General features: G+C 41.9%; 1 protein-coding gene across 4 annotated transcripts in view; it reads right to left on the bottom strand.

Annotated features, from left to right (window-relative positions):
- MIDEAS (mitotic deacetylase associated SANT domain protein) overlaps window positions 1-13,072 on the bottom strand; it is an 81,005-nt gene that overhangs the window by 51,802 nt on the left and 16,131 nt on the right. Inside the window, exon 1 of one of the 4 annotated variants that reach the window (XM_083350572.1) lies at window positions 7,106-7,430. The exons of the other annotated variants lie outside the window; for them this stretch is intronic. The gene's annotated coding sequence lies outside the window, so the exon portion shown is untranslated. Of the gene's footprint in view, window positions 1-7,105; window positions 7,431-13,072 lie in introns of those variants that run through there. 4 annotated transcript variants of the gene reach the window in all.

Here is a 13,072-nt window from a genome sequence, read left to right as displayed (position 1 = left end):
AGGGAAGCACTGCAGCAAATTTTGGCAGAATTAGGTTTATAGCATGTATTTGTTCTAGCTGCCTATTACTTTAGAACTCAAACTCACTCTAGCAAATGAGATACTAATGTTTGATTGAGCATTAAGAGAGTCTGTAATTTGAGCTGTCTAGTATATTGTAAATAGGACCAGAAGAAGGTAATTCTGACACAAATGTAAGCATTCCTTTCTTTTGGAAGCAAGTTAGTTGCTAACAATTAACAGAGCTGTTAACTAGGCTATTTTCAGCTTCTCTTTTGCAGCTGACAAGAAGGGAGTTGCTAGCAACAGAAAGCTGTGTTTACGCCAGCCATGCAGTTGGAATAACATGAAGCTAGCCAAAAGTGCTCAGATTTGTATTCCCACAGCCCTTTTGCTGCTGCTGATCACAAAAAATAAAGAATAACAAGCCAAACTCTGAAAGCCAGGGAGGCCTTAAAAGTGTGTTGGAGTTTTGCATGATGAAATCAGGCTGTACAAAAATGCAGTGAATATTTGCACTTAAAAGGTACTCTGTTCTTCTTGGACTTTCCACTGCCATGCAAATCATTATCTCGGCCAAAGGTGAGAAATAAGGCAAGTTCAAGCTTGTGCACTTTAAGTTAGATCTGAATTTGAAGGCAAAGCTGATCCATCACTAGCAGCAGAGAGGGTTTCCCTCTCCTAACATTAAAATATCAAGAGGATTTTCTAAACATATCCATAAATTTGTTTTTGCACCCCTGAAGAGCCCAAGATGAGCGGCTAATGACACGTGTCACTGGAATGTGCAGAGCTGAAATTTTGAGCCTAACATTCACACCATGGAGTGAAGAGGTCTGCACTGTGTGGGAAGTCAGCCCCCCCCCCAGAAGGAAATATTAAAAGGGCAGAATATTATATTTCTTCAAAGGATCTTAAAGAGGCAGTAAAGCATGCCCAGTTTTTCTTAATAGCCCCAAGTCTTCCTCCCCCAACCAGAAACCACTCTGTAGAAATGCAGTTGTAAATAATCCATTCAGGAAGGTTGTAGCCCTTCTGCTAGAAGACAAAGACACCTAAAATCTACCTATCCCACCCAATCTCTGGGACAGGACATAATAGGATTAACCCACAAATGCCAAAGGGGCACACTCAGACTCAGGTCAAAGTACATGACACAGGAAATACAAAGCCACAAACAGGAACAGGAAACAACTTCAAACAAAAGCCCAAGAGGGTATAAAACCCACTCCCTACTACATGTGGGCTCTCTTTTCTTCCAGAACCATCTTCCTGTCTGGCTCTCCTCTTCAATAAACTGCAACCTTCTTTCTAAAGCAGTCGCCATGTTGTTTATTCTCAGCTTGGACTGAACCCTGAGGAAGACTTTTCCTTAAACAGGTAGTTTCAACATGGTGGGGTTAAGCAAATATTGTATTGATGAAAATTGGCATTTTGCTTTTAAATTTTGTTACAGTACAATGATATTGGAGCTTCAAAAATTGAGTTGAGACTTTCTGACCTATTTTGAATTCTGAAAGACTATGTTAAATATCATTAGCATTAGATTTGTAAAGAGTGCAGAGTAGATATGACACACTACATTATTAATCATGAAACATCCAGACACATGTTCAGTCTCTGTAGAAAACCTTTTATATATTTATATAGTCTACTCTTTCCTAATCGGGTGTCTTTCAGATATACTAACTTACAACACCCAGAATTGCCAGCTGAGATAGTGAAATGCTCATGCCTTTTAGTTAAGGCTAATCAGTTCATTTGTATGCAAGCACTTAATAGCGATTTAGGGGAATTAAAGTTCTACATTTATGACATTTAAAAAAAATTAGTCAGCTGACACAAAGACAATATAGTTAGTACAATAGGTTTCCACCCCAATTATTATTGGCATTTTTCCATCCAGAGTCAATATGTTGTTTTACACTGCTGCTGCAGAAACAGAAAGGTCTTTTAATATCTTAATAAAAAATCTTCCATTACCAATTTGATTGTAATAAATAAACACTGAAGTGACAATAAATCTGTTAATCTTTGAGATATCACAACACACTTTGTTATTTTGCTCTGGTACTCTAAATAAAATAGGTGTCTTAGTTTATGGACAAAATTTGCTTATACTCAGTTATATACTTTTTCACATATAAGTTTCCAGAATTTCCACACTCTGCATTTTTGAAGTTTTGTTTCCATTTGACACTCCTATTAATATGTTTCCTTGTATCCATTAGAATACATCATTGGCAGCATAGGACAATTTGTTGTAAATCAAATCAAATTAAGTCAGTTGTTCTTCAAAATTAGGCTTAATAAAGTTGTTACTTTTAAAAGCCAACATATACATTTACTGCAAAGAGTAACAGAGCAATTATTAGGAAAATTATTACAGGTAGTTCTCACTTACCAATCATACATTCAGCAACCATTTGAGGTTGTAACAGCACTGAATAAGATAGTTCTTGAAGTTGCAGCCATCACAGCGTCCCTGCAGTCATATGATTGCAATTTGGGCCCTTGACAACCACCAAGCCTTTAGGATGGTTACAGTCACAGCTGGCTTCTGACAAGTAAAGTTAATGGGGAAACTAGCAGGAAGTTGCAGTCACGTAACAGTGTGTAACAATCACAGGTGGTTCACTTAAAGACTGCAGTCCAAATTTACAAACTGCCTTTATAACTAGGGTGCAGGTCACTTGATTATCCACTTAACAACCGTGTCATTTAGGGATGGAATTAATGATCCCAGCTGCAGCCAATACGGTGAGAATTACATGTACATGAATAGCCAAAGTTTGCATCATACAACCAAAAGATCATTATAGATAGTCCTCGACTTGCAACAGTTCATTTAGTGATTGAAGTTACGACGACACTGAAAAAAGTGACTTATGACCATTTTTCACAGTTACCTTTGCAGCATCCCCATGATTGCATTATCAAAATTCAGATGCTTGCCAACTGGTTCATAATTATGACTGCTGCAGCATCCCAGGGTCATGTGATCCTCTTTTGCCACCTTTTGACAAGCAAAGTCAATGGCGAAGCCAGATTCACTTAATAACAAGGTTACTAACTTATCAACTGCAGTGATTCACATAACAACTGTGGCAATAAAGGTCGTACAATGGGTCAAAACTCACTTAACAAATGTCTCACTTAACAGAAATTTTAAGCTCAATTGCAGTTGCAAGTGGAGGACCAACTGTGGTTATCTCAGGAGCCATATATTTCAAACAATGCAAATTACTTTTTTTTATAAAAGTGGGGGGATGCAACCAACCAACTATAACAGCATTAGAAATAATTATATAGCCCTCTGCATGCACATTATTTACATGAACAATAAGGGTTAAAAAAAATTATGCATCTAATTCTGTCTAGTTACCTACATCTTTCATCCTTTTCACTTTAAGCTTTTGTAAATTGTGCTAACAAGCTGTGAAATTAAACACAAAATTAACATTTTATCCTACACAGTAGTATAAATCTGTTCTTCTGCATTCCAATTAGTGTGATGCCAACAACCAAATACCATCATCTGGCATTCTATCAGTTCAACACAACAAGCCATCAATCAAGAAACAATTTTTCTCTGAAATTCAATCTTCCAACACCATAAACATCTAAATATTACATTTCTATATTTGAGATTCTAGTACACCCTGATAGGAATTCCTTTGTTGGAAGCTGATTCATTAAAATTGAAATCTGCTATTTTTACCTAATAGCATTAATTGTTCCCTCCAAGTTCAAACCCAACAGCATTCTTATAACTTTGTAAGTCAAGACTCACCTTGAATAAAGCCATTTAATACTAATCAGACACAGTTCTCCAGGTCTCATTAATGATGCAAGCTACTCCCAAGTCTGTGCCTGCACACACTTCAACTATCGTACTGTTATTTGGCATGCTAAAATAATATCCAGGAAGAGATTTGCATGCATAGGTTACTGAACCTTGCATTTCCGATTATTTCAGAGGAAAACAGTAGCTGCCTTTGAGAGGTTTTTGCAAGTTTCTGTTTTTAAATTTCAAGTCTTTTAAAATGTTTTAACTCCCTATTAAAACCAATATACTCTATTTTTTTCACAATTTCATATGCCAGATGAATTAGCCATGGTATTTCAGCACTGTTGTGCTTAAAAAAAAACTATGGCTTTACAGTTAGTGGCTTCTAGACGTTTAGTGTTAGACTGCAGAAATGGCCTCACCAAAAGTTCTCAAACAATACTATCTTTTCTTCATATTTAGAAGAAAAGCTTTAGAAGTTTTTGTGCAAAATATCATTAGGGTTCATTTTGTAACCAATTTGAAAACTTCATAAAAATTGTTACAACAAGCAGTCTCTCAATGTGCTGGATTGGAATCCCTTAAAGAGATCTTGCTTGCTACAGCCTCTCAGTGTTGGAAGTGTAACATATCTGAAGAGAATGGATTGGAAACAATCAAATTGAGAAAGTTTTATTTCATGGCACTAAAGCAATATACATGGTACTCAAAGGATGACATCAAGCTCTAATTTTTACTGCAACTTGCAGATATTATACTGTATGGTGCTGAGGTAAAGGTAAAGGTTCCCCCGCACATGCGTGCTTGTCGTTTCCAACTCTAGGGGCCAACCTTCTGATCGACAAGCTCAGCGTCTTAACCCACTGAGCCACTCACTGATAAGAGTGGTCAAATCTAGACAGGAAACATTATTCTGTAGTTTAAAAAAATCTAGGTGCACCATTTCTCCAGTGTTCTTTTCGGGTTACAAGATGGTCTCTTTTTCTTTTGGGAGACTGGAGGATTCTTAAAACTGAAGAGCTGGATTCCAACTTTTCATTATTATTATTTTTTGCTCTTCAGGAACATCTTGGACCTCCAGAGTTCAGATGCATGCCTGAGATATAAAGATGGAACCGGCAGAGGCCATTTTGTTCTTGATTATTTCCAGCACCACCTAACATTTACTTTTTATACATTAAAATTTGAACTGAAATCTTTATTTGGCCAAGTGTGATTCAACAGACAAGGAATTTGTCTCCGATACAGAAGCACTCAGTGTACATGTGATAGACAGACAAGACAGACAGACAGACAGATAGAGCCACACTTTGGTAGGTGCCAAAGTAATATAAGCAGGCCCTCAGACAGTTAACAACTGATTCAAGTTAGCACAATTTGTTTATTTTGTTTATTCAGAATAAACATGTCTTAAAAACCTAAGTTCTAGGACAGGAAGGAGGTAATGAGCCAGCTAGTCAGCCTCTCTGCCATCACATTCAGGAATGCATAGCTTCATGAAACCTTAAAAAGCCATTTAAGTGTGACATCATGTTTAAAAACTCCAGCTTTTGGTCAACAACCAAACTGCACTGAATTAAAGTTATTACATCCACATTTACGAATTCCACAAAATAATGGAAAGGGGGGAAAAACTTACACAAAGCTTTTGTATTTCTCTGCCTCTTATGGCTCACCAAAGTGATTAAACCGAAACTAGTAACAAGCAGAGAGAAAAGTACCCTCACAACTATGCATAGAGAGAACTGCAATCAGTTCAGGTGCTGTGAGACTGAGAGTCCCACATGAACAAACATGGAACATCCTGTGACACAACACATCCTTCTTTAGGCAAAGAAGTTAGTGTCTGTACAATAATAGCCTATGGATTCACCTTGACTCTCAGGTCACCAGGAAGCAGATTGATGTTGCCCAGCTCCAAGCCAAAAAGCAGGTGTACCAGGATGTCATGCTCCAAGTTGCAGGGGCCAATTACACTCCTCTACTTAACAGCAAAGCTCCAATTGATTTCCACAGGAACTAGAAGAGCTTGGATGATGTCACCAGTTACAACTCCAGCCACACGCCCTGGGAAGTCACTGTGACTTTGATTACACATACCTTTCAACATTACTGCCACTGCTGCAACCCCTCAGCCTCTCAAGCAAGATGAGATCAGGGTTCCAACAATCACCTGAGCTTCTACACACATCCTTCCTGGGCTTTGCACACATTCCTTTTTTCACCTCTTTACATTTCTGGGCAGAAATAAATTCATGCAGAGAGAAAAGGGGGGGGGAAGCAGATAACCATGTGATCTTCACTCAGAGCTATCTCTGGCCTAAGCATTGTTGTACTATATATATGTAGTTTATGCACTTAAGACACTCAAAAAGGGATGCCCTTTCTCACACGTGGAAAGCATCTACCATCCCGAGACAGACACACACAAGAACCATATACAAGGAGTCTCCTCGTGTCTCTCGTCACAAAACGGATCGACAAGTAGGAGCGATCTGCAGAAGTCCCGCGGTGACGGGCTGAGGAGAAGCGTACTGTCCCCTTATTTTCTGCAAAACAGGGTCAACCGGTAACTAGGGGGAAGAAGGGAAAAAAAACAAAACAACCCGACACAACCCAAGGAGGGAGGAATTGAAAGAGGAAATATTACACCCGGTTTACCACCGACACAAAACGTATCTTAAGCCAGCGTTTCCCAACCTTAGGAACTTGAAGATGCGTGGACTTCAACTCCCAGAATTCCCTGGGAGTTGAAGTCCACGCATCTTCAAGTTCCTAAGGTTGGGAAACGCTGGCTTAAGCTATTCCTTCCCTGTTATCCCGCCTTAATCAGATTTTAAAACCCACAGGATTAGTGTGAGGGGGGGGGGCCGCGAAGTAGCAGCGACTGGGAACTGTGACGCCCTTCAACAGGAAGTATGCGACGATCGGCAGAAGCCGAGGCAATGCGAAGGGTCTTTTTTCTCCCCCGCCACTAACTGCCAGGCGCCTCTTTAAGTGGAACTCCGCAGGCACGTCTCTCATTTCCCGGTTCGGAAGGGAAGAGCCTTCCTTTCCGCGACTGCCTACTGGCTCGGCCGGAACGCTTCCCTGCACAAACAAGAGCCACGCCACGCATTCATTCGTGCAGGCGATTGAAAAAAAGACACCGGAAAGCCCACGAAAAAAGTTCGCCCGAGCTCTCGACGCCTCCTCCCCCGCCAACTGCTCCTTTTTGCAAAATCGGTCGGAGCTGCAAAAAGCACCGACCCCACGCGCGATGCGGTTTCTTCCCGGGGGGAGGGGAGGGAGGGGGAGGCAGAAAGCACCACTTACCTCCGTATTTCCCTGAAGCAGATTAAAAGGTTAGTTCCCCCCATCTCTCTTTCCTTCAGTCCTCTCGTAGATCCTAATCCGCAGGCAAAATATATAAATAAAAAAATAAAAAAATTCCGGCAACCAACCAACCAAACAAATGCCAAGCGAGCTCTACTTGAAAAGCAACCAGAAAGTTTTTTGGGGGAGGGGAGGGGAGGGCAACTGGCGTCTGCGAGTATCGCTTGCAGCGGCTCTCCTCTCTCTCTCTCTCTCTCGCTCAATTTGCTTCCTGCGCAGAGTCCCTGCAGCGTACCTGCTCCGAGCGAAAGCCCCGGTGCTATAGTCAGTCGCCTTCTCCCTCCAACCGCACTTTGCGGTGTCAGGATTGCAAGTCTCTGAGTCACAGATTTGAGATCACAGCTTGGGAAACCAGAAGGGGGGGGGGGGGCCGAAGTGGAGAACTGTAGCGACGAAGGCGGCAAAACAACTGCAGCAGCAGCAGCAGAGGAAGCTGGATCTCTTTTTTTTCCCCTCCTCACTCCTTCCCTTCCGATAGGCAAGAGATTGCACAATTCTCAAGTAAGAAAACTGGAGCAGCCGCCTGTCGAAAGAAGGGGGGGTGGGTGGGAGAGAAAACGCACATATAGGCTCCGCAACAGAAGTAAAACCAGCTCTTCTACTTCATCAGCACAACCGCCTGCTGTTCAGGCTTCCCCACCCTACAACAGGCCGAAGTCACGCCCATTTCCTGTTACCATATTAGGCGAAGAAAGTTTTTTTTCTCCTCTATTCTTTCTGTTTTAATAGCCGTGCAAGTAACTCTTTAAGAGCAGGGGTCTTCAAACTTGGCCCTTTTATGACTTGTGGACTTCAACTCCCAGAATTCCTCAGCCAGCAAAGCCGTGCAAGTAACTCTTAAGAGCAGGGGTCTTCAAACTTGGCCCTTTTATGACTTGTGGACTTCAACTCCCAGAATTCCTCAGCCAGCAAAGCCGTGCAAGTAACTCTTAAGAGCAGGGGGTCTTCAAACTTGGCCCTTTTATGACTTGTGGACTTCAACTCCCAGAATTCCTCAGCCAGCAAAGCAAGTAACTCTTAAGAGCAGGGGGTCTTCAAACTTGGCCCTTTTATGACTTGTGGACTTCAACTCCCAGAATTCCTCAGCCAGCAAAGCAAGTAACTCTTAAGAGCAGGGGTCTTCAAACTTGGCCCTTTTATGACTTGTGGACTTCAACTCCCAGAATTCCTCAGCCAGCAAAGCTGGCTGAGGAATTCTGGGAGTTGAAGTCCACAAGTCATAAAAGGGCCAAGTTTGAAGACCCCTGGCTTAAGAGTTTGGGTGTGCGAGCGAGAGCGCGCCTGCCCGCTTGGCCACCATCCTCGACTGCTGTTACGTTTGGCTGGCCGGAGGGATCCAGTTGCTCTGGCGCACATTTCCCATCTCCAACCGACCGACAAGGTCAGAGGGAAGAGCTCGATCACGTTACTGGAAACGCTCGCTCTGCCAGGAAGAGCGCTGACTTTCTCCGTGCTGGAAGATACTTTTTACTCCCGATTTCTTCTTTGCGGACCCGTAAGCTTTGCCAGTAACTCGTGCCGCCGCACTCAGAAGGCGCCGGAGGCAAAGGACACAAATCGGAGCAACACTATCGACAGTTGAAAACTCGGGCTTGCGAGAGCGAAAAAGAGAACAGGAAACCAGCAAACTCCCTTTTCGGGTTAGCCGCGTAAAACGTGTGGATTGCATTCCGGCGAGGCGCAGTTTCATCCCCAAGGAAACGAGAGCTTTGTTATTTCTTTCTTTATTATTTTATTTTATTTTAATCCCATTTATATCCCGCCCTTCTTCTCGAAGACTCAGGGCGGCTTACAATCTACAGCACAAATCAATGTGCTTAGCAATAAGCCTTCATTCTAGGTATATGCCTGCTTAGTAGGGCTTTCGCCCCCCCCCAAAGCGGCATTATTACAAAGTCAGCTTAATTGCCCCCAACAATCTGGGTCCTCATTTTACCTACCTCGGAAGGATGGAAGGCTGAGTCAACCTTGAGCCTGGTGGGACTCGAACCTGCACTAATTGCAGGCAGCTGGGGTTACTTAAGGAGGCATTAGCCCACTGCGAGGGCCGTCTTGTGGCGGAGCGTAACTCAGTTGCAAAGGCAGATGCACGGAGAGCTCAGTTTATTAATCTCGCACGAAACGGTACTATCAGAGAGATTTGCATTTAGTTTATAGGGAACCAGCTGCTCCTCGGGGAAAAAAAATGCCACATTTTCTATAAACTGGTATTCTTCGGAAATATTTTTTTTAGACATGCCGACCTAGGAAAATACAAACGGAGGGAGTGGAGAGAGGAAAAAAATATATGCAAGGAATGGGACGGGATCGTAATTTTGAGTGAATATTTTAAGTGCAAGTTCGAGCGTAAGGCCTCCTCCTAGCGGCCTTGCAATGAGTCATTGTGCAACAGGTTGTGTTTTTTTTTAATGAGAGGTATAAAAGAAAGCTATTTGTATCTGCCACGATTAAGTGGTTTGAGTTCTAGCCCTCTTCTTTTGCCTGGTGCCTTAAATCTTTTGCATTTTCTCTCTTCCACCCACTCCGAAACTTCTGTTTGCATCGTGCACAGGTCGCGGCGAGATTGCTGCTGCAAGCAGCCCAGTACCAGAAAAGAACAAATGCTGCAAGTGAGGAAGCAGAAGACACGAAACTTTCAGAACAAAATAGTGCTGATTTTGGCTAGGGCAGAGGTAGGCAACCTTGGCTCTTTTACGACTTGTGGACTTCAACTCCCAGAATTCCTGAGCCAGCATCGCTGGCTCAGGAATTCTGGGAGTGGAAGTCCATGAGTCTTAAAAGAGCCAAGGTTGCCTACTCCTGGGCTAGGGAAAACAAAGCAGCCCAGAAAACTCTTGAGGAAGAAAGTACTGTCGTGTACTATCTTGCATTTGCATTCCCCACATTCCTCTGCTTGGAAAAAAACCCAAATATACGTGCCAAGCACCTGGCTTCCTGTACTGAAGAAATCTCAAATAAATTAAGGACTGGAGCCTTCAAATTATGCAACTCCAATAAACTCTGCAAGTTAGAAGAGATCAGAGCAGCTTTGAATTTGAATTTACCATTTGAAACTCTCTTCTCCAAGCCAGTTATCCTCCAGATGCCTTAAGGCCACAATTTATAGTAATTTTAATGGAAAAATTGGGATATTTTTTATTTATTTATGTCCCGCCTTTATTATTTTTACTAATAACTCAAGGCAGTGAACAAATCCAATATATCTACCTTCCTCTTTTCCCCACAACAACAACCCTGCGAGGTTGGCTGAGCTTGCTTTTTATCCCTTTATTATTTTAGAAGTAACTTGAAGCAGTGAACATGCATACTACTCCTTCCTCCTTTTATTTTCCCTCAAATCAACCTTGCAAAGTGAGTTGGGCTGAGAGAATAACTGGTTTAAAATTATCCAGCTGGCTTTCATGCCCAAGGCAGGACTAGAACTTCCAGTCTCCCAGTTTCTAACCTGGTGCCTTAAGCATTAGGCCAAACTGGCCAAATTGCAATGCCAGCCCATCTGGAGGGCACCAGATTGGAGAATACTAAACAACCTGGCAGCCAGTATATAATACTGTACATATCAGCTGGAAAACAGGGAGTGTAGTTCCACAAATCTGAAGGGCACTAGATAATTTTTATTACCAGTGGATCACTGATCAGTTTCCAGTACATTGGCTAATACCTGGACTGATTTGATTATGTGCCATCAAGTCATTTTTGACTCCTAGTGACCACAGATTCTCCCCATAACAAAATACTTGCATAGTTGTGCTATTATTGCAAATAATGGAATTTGAATAGATTCAGCAAGAGATCCTTTGGGCTGATGACAAAACATTTATTTAAAAGACTTATGTAACCATCCACTTTAAGCAACATAATCTTGGGTAGCTTACAAACAACATTGAAAACCTTCACAAAAAAACTTGGCATCCCAAAACCAACACATATCCCACACATCCACCAACATTAATGGATTCCAAACTTGTTTCCCAACACTTGTGGAAAAAGCCAGGTTTTCAAGGCTAAAAGGGTAGGGAGAGGCTAAAAGGCTAGGGATCTGTGGGATCTCAGGTGGTCCTCAGTTTATGACTGTCATTTAACAACCATTTGAAATTACAACAGACTTCAAAAAAGCTACTTATGATCCATCCTCAAAGATACAACTGTCCTCCACCATGCAGTCACATGACTATTTTGTGCTTAGCAACTGGCTAATAGTGCGGTTTTTAGGCAGAGAAAATCCACAATTCAAGAAATAGGAACAAGTGCTTAAACAATTTCCATATTCTTAATGTATGCAAGAACTTACATGTTCACAGCATGAATAAAATAAACCTGGAAAATCTTTTCGACAGTAGAATTAGTATTTGAAGACAAGCTTTGGTTGGATCAAAGCCACTGCTTCCAACCTCCCAGTAAGTGAAATGAATGAGGCAACCCAGTGACAGGTTCCACGCCTACTGAAATAATACTTAGTCCAGGGACATGTTAGAAAAAAGCTAGTATGAAAATCGGTTTGCTTTTAGTGAAAATAGCAATTATGTGATAATTATTTACTTACAGGCAACCACAAGCACCTGTATCTTTCCAGATCTATTATAATTTACAATATCAGCTGTCAGCACAGAAAAAAATTATTTCCTTCCTTTCATTCTTACAAAGCAATCAAGCTGGAATTTTACAAGAACAAGGACTGCAGAAAATGTTTTTTTTTTTAAAAAGTAGGACTCTTGGTTAGTTTTATTTTTCAATGCAAAAATAAAAAGGAAGCCTCCAGAACCAAGTCATTGGCACAAAGTGCAAAATATTAATGGGAAAAAAGGATGCTGGAGAGAACTTTCACAATAAAATGCATTCCATTAAATAGAAACAGTGGTTTTTTATTCAGCATGAGTTGACACATTTTTCCTCTCCAAAGATAACACACCAAAAAAACCACTGCAAAAGACAAACTAGAAACAAAAATTAAAATAAGCAAGAAAATGGTAAGAGAATACCTATCCGACCTCAACGAGTATATATCACTGGGTCCCGACAAATTACATCCCAGAGTTCTGAAGGAGCTGGCAGATATTATCTCAGAACCATTGCACCACATATCTTTCATAAATCCTGGAGCACCGGGGAATTACCTGAGGATTGGAAAAGGGCTAATGTGATTCCCAACTTCAAGAAAAGGAAAAAAAAAATGGACCCAGTAAACTACAGACCAATCAGTTTAACTTCAATATCTGGGACAATCCTAGAAAAGATAATAAAAAATAGATCTGCAAACAACTAGAAGCAAACAAAGTCATAACTAGTAGCCAGCATGGGTTTGTTAAAAACAGATCATGCCAAACCAATCTTATTTCATTCTTCAACAAAGTGACTAAACTAATAGACCAGTGAAATGCTGTGGACGTAGTATACTTAGATTTTAGTAAGGCATTTGATAAAGTAGACTACAACCTACTCCTTGGTAAGCTAGAAAAAGGTGGAATAGAGTAGACCAGGGCTTTTCAACCAGTGGTACGGGTACCACCTGTGGTACATTGGCACCTGGCAGGTGGTACGTGACCATCCTAGAAAAGTAGCGGGGGAGGGGAATGAACTGAACTGGTGGCAGCACCACAAAAGCCTGAGCGAGAGATGGCTGGAGCTGCAGGGCTGTCAGGGCTCAGCGAAAGTGCCAGGATCAGCGCTTCAGGGCTGTCAGGGCTCAGCGGAAGCGCCAGGATCAGCGCCAGGCTCCAGCTGGAACTCAGCGATGATCCCGGCAGGTTTGCTGAGCCCAGAAGCGCCGATCAGCTGAAATGTTGCAGGGTTATTCAGATGCTTGGCAACTGATTCATATTTATGACAGTCACAGTGTCCCAGGGTCATGTGAAGTGACCAAAACCTGCTGCAACCCCCCAGCAGACGGGGAGACTAAAAACCAAATGC

Source organism: Vipera ursinii (genome assembly GCF_947247035.1).
Source record: "Vipera ursinii genome assembly, chromosome: 1".
Lineage (NCBI taxonomy): Eukaryota > Metazoa > Chordata > Lepidosauria > Squamata > Viperidae > Vipera > Vipera ursinii.
The sequence above is the reverse complement of the archived record's forward strand: the minus strand, read 5'-3'. Positions and strand labels throughout refer to the sequence as shown.